The sequence below is a fragment of the Hyperolius riggenbachi genome, chromosome 10 (assembly GCF_040937935.1).
Source record: "Hyperolius riggenbachi isolate aHypRig1 chromosome 10, aHypRig1.pri, whole genome shotgun sequence".
Taxonomy (NCBI): Eukaryota; Metazoa; Chordata; class Amphibia; order Anura; family Hyperoliidae; genus Hyperolius; species Hyperolius riggenbachi.
Genome location: NC_090655.1, coordinates 238635005 through 238644029, shown reverse-complemented (window position 1 = coordinate 238644029; position 9025 = coordinate 238635005).

The window sequence follows — 9025 nt, the reverse complement described above, 5'->3', positions numbered from 1 at the left end:
CTGCTATCTGGGGCACACACAGCTACCCAATACTGCTATATGGGGGCACACAGCTACCTAATACTGCTATCTGGGGACACAAACAGCTACCTAAAACTGCAATCTGGAGGCACACACAGCTACCTAATACTGCTATCTGGGGGACACACAGTTACCGCTATCTCATACTGCTATCTGGGGCACAAACAGTTACCTAATACTGCTATCTGGGGGCACACACAGCTGCCTAATACTGCTATCTGGGGACACACCCAGCTAGCTAATACTGCTATCTGGGGCACACACAGTTACCTAATACTGCTATCTGGGGGCACACACAGCTACCTTATACTGCTATCTGGGGGCACACACAGCTACCTAATACTGCTATCTGGGGGCACACACAGCTGCCTAATACTGCTATCTGGGGACACACCCAGCTAGCTAATACTGCTATCTGGGGCACACACAGTTACCTAACACTGCTATCTGGGGGCACACACAGCTGCCTAATACTGCTATCTGGGGGCTCACACAGCTGCCTAATACTGCTATCTGGGGGCACACACAGCTGCCTAATACTGCTATCTGGGGACACACCCAGCTACCTAATACTGCTATCTGGGGCACACACAGCTACCCAATACTGCTATCTGGGGGCACACAGCTACCTAATACTGCTATCTGGGGACACACACAGCTACCTAATACTGCTATCTGGGGGACACACAGTTACCGCTATCTCATACTGCTATCTGGGGCACAAACAGTTACCTAATACTGCTATCTGGGGGACACACACACAGTTACCTAATACTGCTATCTGGGGGCACACACAGCTACCTAATACTGCTATCTGGGGACACACACAGCTACCTAATACTGTTATTTTGGGGGCACACACACAACTATCCAATACTGCTATCTAATAACAGGTCTTTAAATCCCCATCAATTAGAACTCCCAGACTACGCACTAGCTTAGAGCTGTGTAGATCCGTGTCTCCTATTCCCAGTGGTCAAGACTGCAAGTTAAGTTGTTTTGTTGTCATGTGCTGCCCTCTGATCAGAAGGACTTCAGTTTTATCTGCATTTAGTCTGTCAGTTGTCACTTATCCATTCCTTTAGTTCACCTAAGCAGACATTTACAGTTGGAGTTGGGTCTGTCACACCAGGCTTGAAGGATGATATAATTGGGTGTCGTCAGCATAGCAGTGGTATGTCAAGCCGTTTTCCAAGCGGTACCATGTAAATTGTGAAAAGCAGGGGAGAATGGATTGAGCCCTGGGGCACCCCATACTTAAGTGATACAGAGGTGGACAGGAAGGGCCCCATACACACTTTTTGGGTTCTGCCGCTCAAGAAGGATTGGAGCCACTGAAGAACTATGCCATCAATGCCACAGTATTCCTGTAGCCTGCTTATCAAGATGTCATGATCAATTGTATCAAAGGCTGCAGAAAGGTCTAGCAGTATCAGGAGAACTCTTCTCTGTCTCTTGCCATGAGCAGGTGGTTGCAGATTTGTATGAGGGCAGTTTCAGTGCTGTGATGTTTCCTAATGCTTGACTGTAATGGTTCTTAACTGTTGTTTTGTAAGATTTTGGCTTCTAGCTGGAGGTATACAGCTTCTTCAGTTACCTTACCCAGCTGATCATTGTAATCTTGGTCCAGGGAAGGTTTTTTTGAGGAGAGGCCTGATGATTGCTTCCTTCAGTCAAGCAGGAAATATACCCGATTGTAAGGAGCAGTTTACAATTTTGAGGTCTACCGTTACAAACAGGTCGGGGCAGGGCTATGATCCAGGTCACAGGTAGTTTGGTGGAGGTGAAGGGAGATGCTTGATGTGACTTCTTCATCAATTTCCTTGAAGTTTTACCAAGGTGTTACATTGTCTCTGCTTATGGTCTTTGGCGCTATATTAGGCTTAGATGCTGTAAGTTGGATGGCGAACCTTATAGCGGAGACTTTGTCTGTGAAGAAATGGGCAACATTAGTCACAGAAGTCCTTTAAAGACTGAATATTAAATTTCTGGCATGCCCGGTTGCAGATTTTTCCACTGTGCGGAACAGTTGGACTGCATTTGCAATCTCGTGTGATAGAAATGATGACTATTTCTCGGTGATTACCTTTTGGTAGTTCTTCAAGTGGAGGATTAAGGCATGTTTGTCTTCTGGGGACTGAGATTTGCACCACAGTCTTTCAAGTTTTCAGCCTTGTCTTTTCAGCTTTTTTATAGAGTTATCAAACCACTGTGCATGATGGAGTGGGGTAAGATGTTTGGTGTGCAGAGGAGCAATGGTCTCAAGGGTGGAGGACACACATTTGTTGTATTTAAATACCAGAGTATTAGGGTCCAAGCGGAAGTCTGTCAGTTCATCAAAGCTGAGGTTATCTCAGATATGTTGCGCTGTTAGGAGAAGTGGATAGTGTGGTGGTCTGACCAGACAACAGGATGAAATTCCACACTGGCTAATGACAGACCAATATGGAATAGAAGGTCCAGAGTGTGACGTTTCTTGTGAGTGGCAGAGCTGATTGCTTGGGAGAAGCCCAGTTCATTTATGGCACGAGGTAGCCCTATTCCTAGTTGCAAAAAGGGGTCATCCACCCATGTATTGAAATCTCCAAGAACAATTCATCTGGGGTGTTCCAGTGTTAGGTTGCATAGGAGATCTACAAGTTCCTTAAGGAAGGCCGAGTCCTTTCCTGGTGGGCGGTAGATCAGCAACATGTTTATGTTTTTCTCAGCTGAAAGTTGCGCCCCCAAGAATTCAAACGAATTGGTAGGTCCTACAGTAAGTGGTCTGATTTTCAAAGCTAATCTAATGCAAAGTGCAACCCCTCCACCCCTGCGTTCTTTCCTGTTGCAGTGTATCACGGAATAGTTTATTGGCACGGCGGCCTCCAGGGTGGGGCCAACTGGTTCAGATAGCCAGGTTTCAGTCAGGCAAGCCAGAACAGAAGACTCTATTAACTTGTGTATGATTGCTGTTTTGTTGTTTATCGATCTGACATTACAGAGAACAGCTGATGGGGCTACCCTGGGAGCAGAGGTCTGTGATTGAGGACTCCAGGAGGGAATAGTCTCCAGATGTGTGGCTGTCTTCTCTGCTGGATTGTGCTGGAACTTTTTAGGTTGTTGCCTGTGTGTACTGTGTAGATTTTTTCACATTGTTATTTTGGTTCTGCAGGGAAGAACTTCTTTTTCCATGTCCTCTGGAGGGAAGAACTTCTTTTTCCATGTCCTCTGGACCCTCTTTTGGTCTTTCTGAGGATTCCAACAGACTTAAGTAGAATTATTGTTGATTTGTCACTTGGATAAATATTTTTTTGGTTGGTATACAGAGTGAAGTGTCTCTGCTGAATATTGATGTTTATACAGTAAAATAGACAAAAGAGATAGCTCAGGGCTCCTGCTGAGATAGGCCTTGTTTAAAGTCAAGGTGTGAACTTTTTCAGCTCCAGCTTTGGTATCCTGCAGAGATCAAAGGGCCTGTGAAGACTACATTGTCCTTACAAAGAGATGTATGGATGGTCAGCATGGATTTGAAAACACAGTCCCTTGTTTAGGAATTTGAAAATATTATATATAAATTACGTAGAAAAATACAGTCTTATATTGAGCATGCAGTAGATGCTGTAGATAATTGATAAAAGTTACTCACAGGATAGAGAGAGGGCGGGTGCAAAGAGACAGAAAGTCTCAGGTCAATTTCAAGGAAGGTGTGCAGTGTACAGCAGTGGGTGATTCCAAGGATGATCCAATCCAGTTGAAATCTCTGCAATCTCAAGTAATCCAGGTATTCTGAAAGGTTGTAGGTGTTGCTGGAGAAGTGATGAGTTAGAATCCACTGAAATGTGGGTCCAGTCTTTCCATTTAGAGGTTTAAATGAGCAGAAATGAGATGTAATGTCTGGAGCAGCCTTAGAGAACAGCAGCACCAGTCTGGGTGCGCTCAGATGACCAGCTCTGATCTTGTGTGCAGCTTTGGTGTGCTAATCGATGGGGAATTGAGCTCCAGAAACCAAATCTCAGCTGTAGTCAGATATTCCTACTTTTCATCTGAGGAACATTGCAAAAATTAAACTTCTCATTCCCCATAAGATCTTCCAACCCTAGTTCACGCCTTTATCACATCATGGCTGGACTACTGCAATGCCCTCTATGCAGGCCTCGCAAACAGGGGGATTGATTCACTAGTTTGCACTGCTATAGCAACGCAAGTTAACCACTTAAAGGTGCCCATACACTAGAACGAATATGGGCATATTCGACCAAGAGACAAATTTATCTCTAATCGAATCTGATTAAAGATAAATATGTCTCTAATCGAATCTGCCCATACACTACAGACCTATTCCCTTCCGATTTCAGCATGAAATCATCCGGGAACCGGCCGAGCCGCCGCTGTCCGCCCCCCGCTGCCCCCAAAATGTATAAATGTATGTAAATTATGTAGTGCATTTATACATTACCTGTCCTGAAGCAGCTCGCCGGGTCCATCCGTCCATCTTGCCGGGTAAGCCGCATACACGGTAGCGACGCCGCTATGCGCCTTTGTGACGTCAGAGCGCTGCAGGTGTGTATACGGAACCTGGTGAGATGGACGGAAACCGTGTGGAGGCTGACACCGGACAGGTAATGTATGAATGCACTACACGCATTTATACAATGCAGCGGCAACGGTCGGGGTTTCGTCGTCTCGTCACTCGTTCACAAATCGGCCGCTGTACCGCCGCACACCCGACCAACCAACCTTGCCCCGAAATTTACCAACATGCGTGATTGACTGTGCGGCCAATTTCTGTCCCGAAATTGGTCACTTTGTCGGTCGGGCATGCACTTGGCAGCACCAATTTTCATCTAATTCGATTATAATAATCGAATTGGATGGTCGATTGATTGGTTGGTCACCTAGTGTATGGCCCCCTTAAGCCTGAAGGGTTGTTTATTTTTTGCATCTGAGCAACTTTCACCTCCCATTCATTTTCCAATAACTTTATCACCACTCATCACAATGAATTAGTCTATAACTTGTTTTTTCCACCACCAATTAAGCTTTCTTTGGGTGATACATTTTGCTAAGAATTATTTTATTCCAAATCCATTTTAACAGGAATATTAAAAAAACAAATGGAAAAAAAATCATTATTTCTTAGTTCTTGGCCTTTATAGTTTGAAATTAATACATGCTACCATAATTAAAACCAATGTATTTTATTTGCCAATTTGTCCCGCTTATTACACCATTTAAATTATGTCCCTATCACAATAGAATCCAAGAATTGTGGTTGGGACAGCACCCATGTATAAGAGATAGTGTGCCCAGGCAGTCGGCTTTCCACACCACTGGAGCCGTAAGATACAGGAACACAGGTTTCGCAGGCACCACTGTAGTGAATTAAAGCTTCTTTATCGGTCACATCAGACAAGGCAGAGGGTACAACAGGGTTGTTGTACCTTCTGCCTTGACTGGTGTGACCAATAAAGAAGCTTTAATTCGCTACAGTGGTGCCTGCGAAACCTGTGTTCCTGTCCCTATCACAATGTATGGCGCCGATATTTTATTTGGAAATAAAGGTGCATTTTTTCAATTTGCGTCCATCACTATTTACAAGTCAATCATTTAAAAAATTATATTAATATACTCCTTTGACAGAAATAGAGTAGATTGGCACCATCAGATGTATTTGCTCTTTTCTTTTCTTAAGTCATCATAGCAGCATACAGAGCAACGTTTCAGGGCAGCCGCCCCTTTGTCAAGCTGAGCTGTCTATGTACACTCAAACACTGATCAGATACAACCTTATATACCCAGCATGATAGTCTAAGCAACCAATCACAGTAACATATATTCAAGAACCAATCATATGGTCTCGCTCTAAGCGGACCTGATAGAGAACTTACTCCAATATATCTTATTGGTGGGTTTGAATGAGGGACACACCCACAACCCCTACACTCACCAATGGCCGTATCGCCTCACCGCAACTCCCTCATGCCAGGAAACGCTGACACTCACACCAGGCTGCTGCTCCTGGCGGACCTGATGGGAAACCAGGCAGCGTGACGTTGGCGCCGCCATCCCTGTCTCCCTAGCAACTGCAGACACAATGAGTGGCGAATCGCCGCTCTGCGCTTCAGTGATGTAACAAAGGAGGCAGGAGCTGGAGGCGGCGACCAATGGGAGAAGATCCCATATCAATAGCGCGGTGTCCAAATATCTAATATTCCCTGCAAATCTATACATCAATCTATATATCTGGACGGGGAGGGAAAGGAGGGAAAAAGGGGGAGAGGAAAAGGTAGGCATCATGAATCAATAATAGTGGTTAAGCGATAATGACCGAGGGGCACAGCAAATCATACAGTACAACATAAAATCGCTCACATGCAATTCACATTAAATAAAGCTAGATATCATGGAGCCAGTAAAAATATCTAAATAAATAGTAACAAATCAAGTTCTCTATTTAAGCCTCGTGGCTCCATGGTATCTAGCTTCTTAATCCAATAAGCCTCTCTATACAGTGGCTTTTTTTATTCTGTCCCCTCCTCTCCTAAGGAGCCCCACCTGCTCAATAATCATAAACCTCAACTGTCTAACATGATGGTCAGCTTTCTGAAAGTTATATGGCACCGCTTGGTCAGTCAACCTTTCTCTAATCGCATGTTTATGAACGATAATCGGTTTTTCATTTTTTGTGTCGTCTGTCCGACGTACAGAAGCCCACAAGGGCATTTTAATGCATAAACAACATAGGATGCATCACATGTGAAACATCCATGTATTTTGAATTTTGTACCTCTGTAGGGGTGTGTAATTTGATCACCCCTAATCACTGCATTGCAGTGTACGCAGTTCATACATGGGAACGTGCCTTTGCGATTTGACTGACCATCGCTACCATGGGGGTTAAAATAAGCTCAAAACCAATTGATCTCGCAAGGTGGGTGCTCTCTTATATGAGATAAGGGGGGGATTTTTAAAATATGGTACATCTGGGAAGCTATCAGCAAGTAAATACCAACGGCGTTTCACAATTTTCGCTATGTTTTCACTTTGAGTGTTAAATCTAGTTACAAACGGTATTCTCTCACTAACTGATCTTCGTCTACCCCTTCTTGTTGACTCAGCACTCAAAGCCCTATTTCTCACTGTTTGTACAATTTCTTCAGGATATCCTCTATCAATAAATGTATCATGCATCTCATTAATTCTCTGTGATCTGACTGTTTCATCTTCAATTATCCTATGTACTGTTTGAAATTGTCCAACTGGCACGGGTCTCCTAGTGGCCCACGGATGGAAACTCCCAAAAGGCAATAGGGAGTTTACATCCGTGGGCTTGACATAGAGATCCGTGACCAGTTTCTGTTCTTTACGTATAACCAAAGTGTCAAGGAAACTGACCTGTTCTGTTGAGCTGTAAACTGTAAGCTTAATATCTGGGCACTTTTGCATAGGTTGGTCAACAAATTCCAAAAGGGTTGAATGTGGCCCCACCCACATGCATAATATATCATCAATATAGCGAAACCATTGGGTCGCATATCTTTGAAACAATGTGTTAGGATAAACAAACATTTCTGCATAAACTCCCATAAATATATATTTGCATAGGCAGGGGCCACATTCGACCCCATGGCTGTGCCCCTCATTTGCATTTAGAATTGATCCTCAAATTTAAAATAGTTACATTTCAATACCACCTCAAGTAATTTACTAACAAATTGTATCTGTTTAGTAGAGAGATCTGATGCAGTCTCTAACAAGTAGAGTACCGCCTCCATGCCACCCTCATGTGGTATGGATGTATATACAGTAAACTTTCAACGTCCATTGTTACTAGTAGGCAATCTCCTGTAATAGGGGGCATGTTTCGCAAGATGTTAAGAAAGATTTGAGTGTCTCTCAAATAGGACTTAAGTGATATCACATAAGGTCTGAGGATCTGATCTAAATAATTTGCAATGGGGGCCAGAACAGAGTCCATTCCTGTAACAATTGGTCGATCGGGTGGGTTGAGCAAACTTTTTTTTTTTTTTATTGGGTTTTATTGGTTTTTTTATATATAACAGGAGGTAAATATAAAAAGATACATCTGATATGACAAAGCCTGGTACAAAATGAATATACAAAGCGAGATTCATGAAGACATTTAGGATAAACGCAAAGCTTGAGCCATAGCTAAATGTATGCCCTGAGTTTAACTGTGCAGTGGAAGCAGAACCTTTCTAGAAGGAAAAAGAGATGGAGCTCCTTGGAGCTTCACAGATCTAGGATCTACTAAATCCTGAGTAATTGAGGGCCTATAAGCCTTCTCTGGCAGTTGAGAACACATATTTCAAGGATTACACTATAGATTGTCCTTGCTTTATACATTCACCACCCTTCCTCCCTTAGATAACTACCCATAGGGGGTCTAAACTCCCCCCCCCTCCTTCCCTCCCCCCTCTCTTTGCTCTCCCCCAGGTCCCAGGGCATAAATATTGAAGTGCTACATTGACCTTAGATATCTCAGGCTTTCTTTCTTGCAAGGATGAGACCTAGTTTTGATGAGGTTTTGGATTCAGGTCTGAGTAAGATTAGAGGTGATTTCCAGAGCCCCAAGTGTTCCCAATAGTTGATTGTAGGCGTACCATTCTGAGTACTTGAAAGGTTCCATAAAGTTATTGATGTCTTTCGAAGGGACGGTATGCAGTATGTATGGCTTCCACATCTTGAAAAAGCGCTTTGTGCCTTTAGATATATTTAAGATGGCGTCCAGCCTCTCCAGTTTCATTAGGTAAGAAAGTTCGTCGTGAACGTCCTGTAAGGAGGGGGGAGTTGGATAAATCCATCGGTTGAATATGGACTTTCTTGCTGCCAGTATGATTAAATGCGCAATGTCCGGTACTGAGGTTCTAGGAAGTCCTTGTTGGGACACATTAACATAGTTGAATAATAAAAGTGTTGGTTGCTGTGGTATTGATTTTTTGCAAATAGTTTTCAAGAGAGAGTCGACCTCCATCCAGAAAAGCTGGATTGTGGGGCAAGTCCA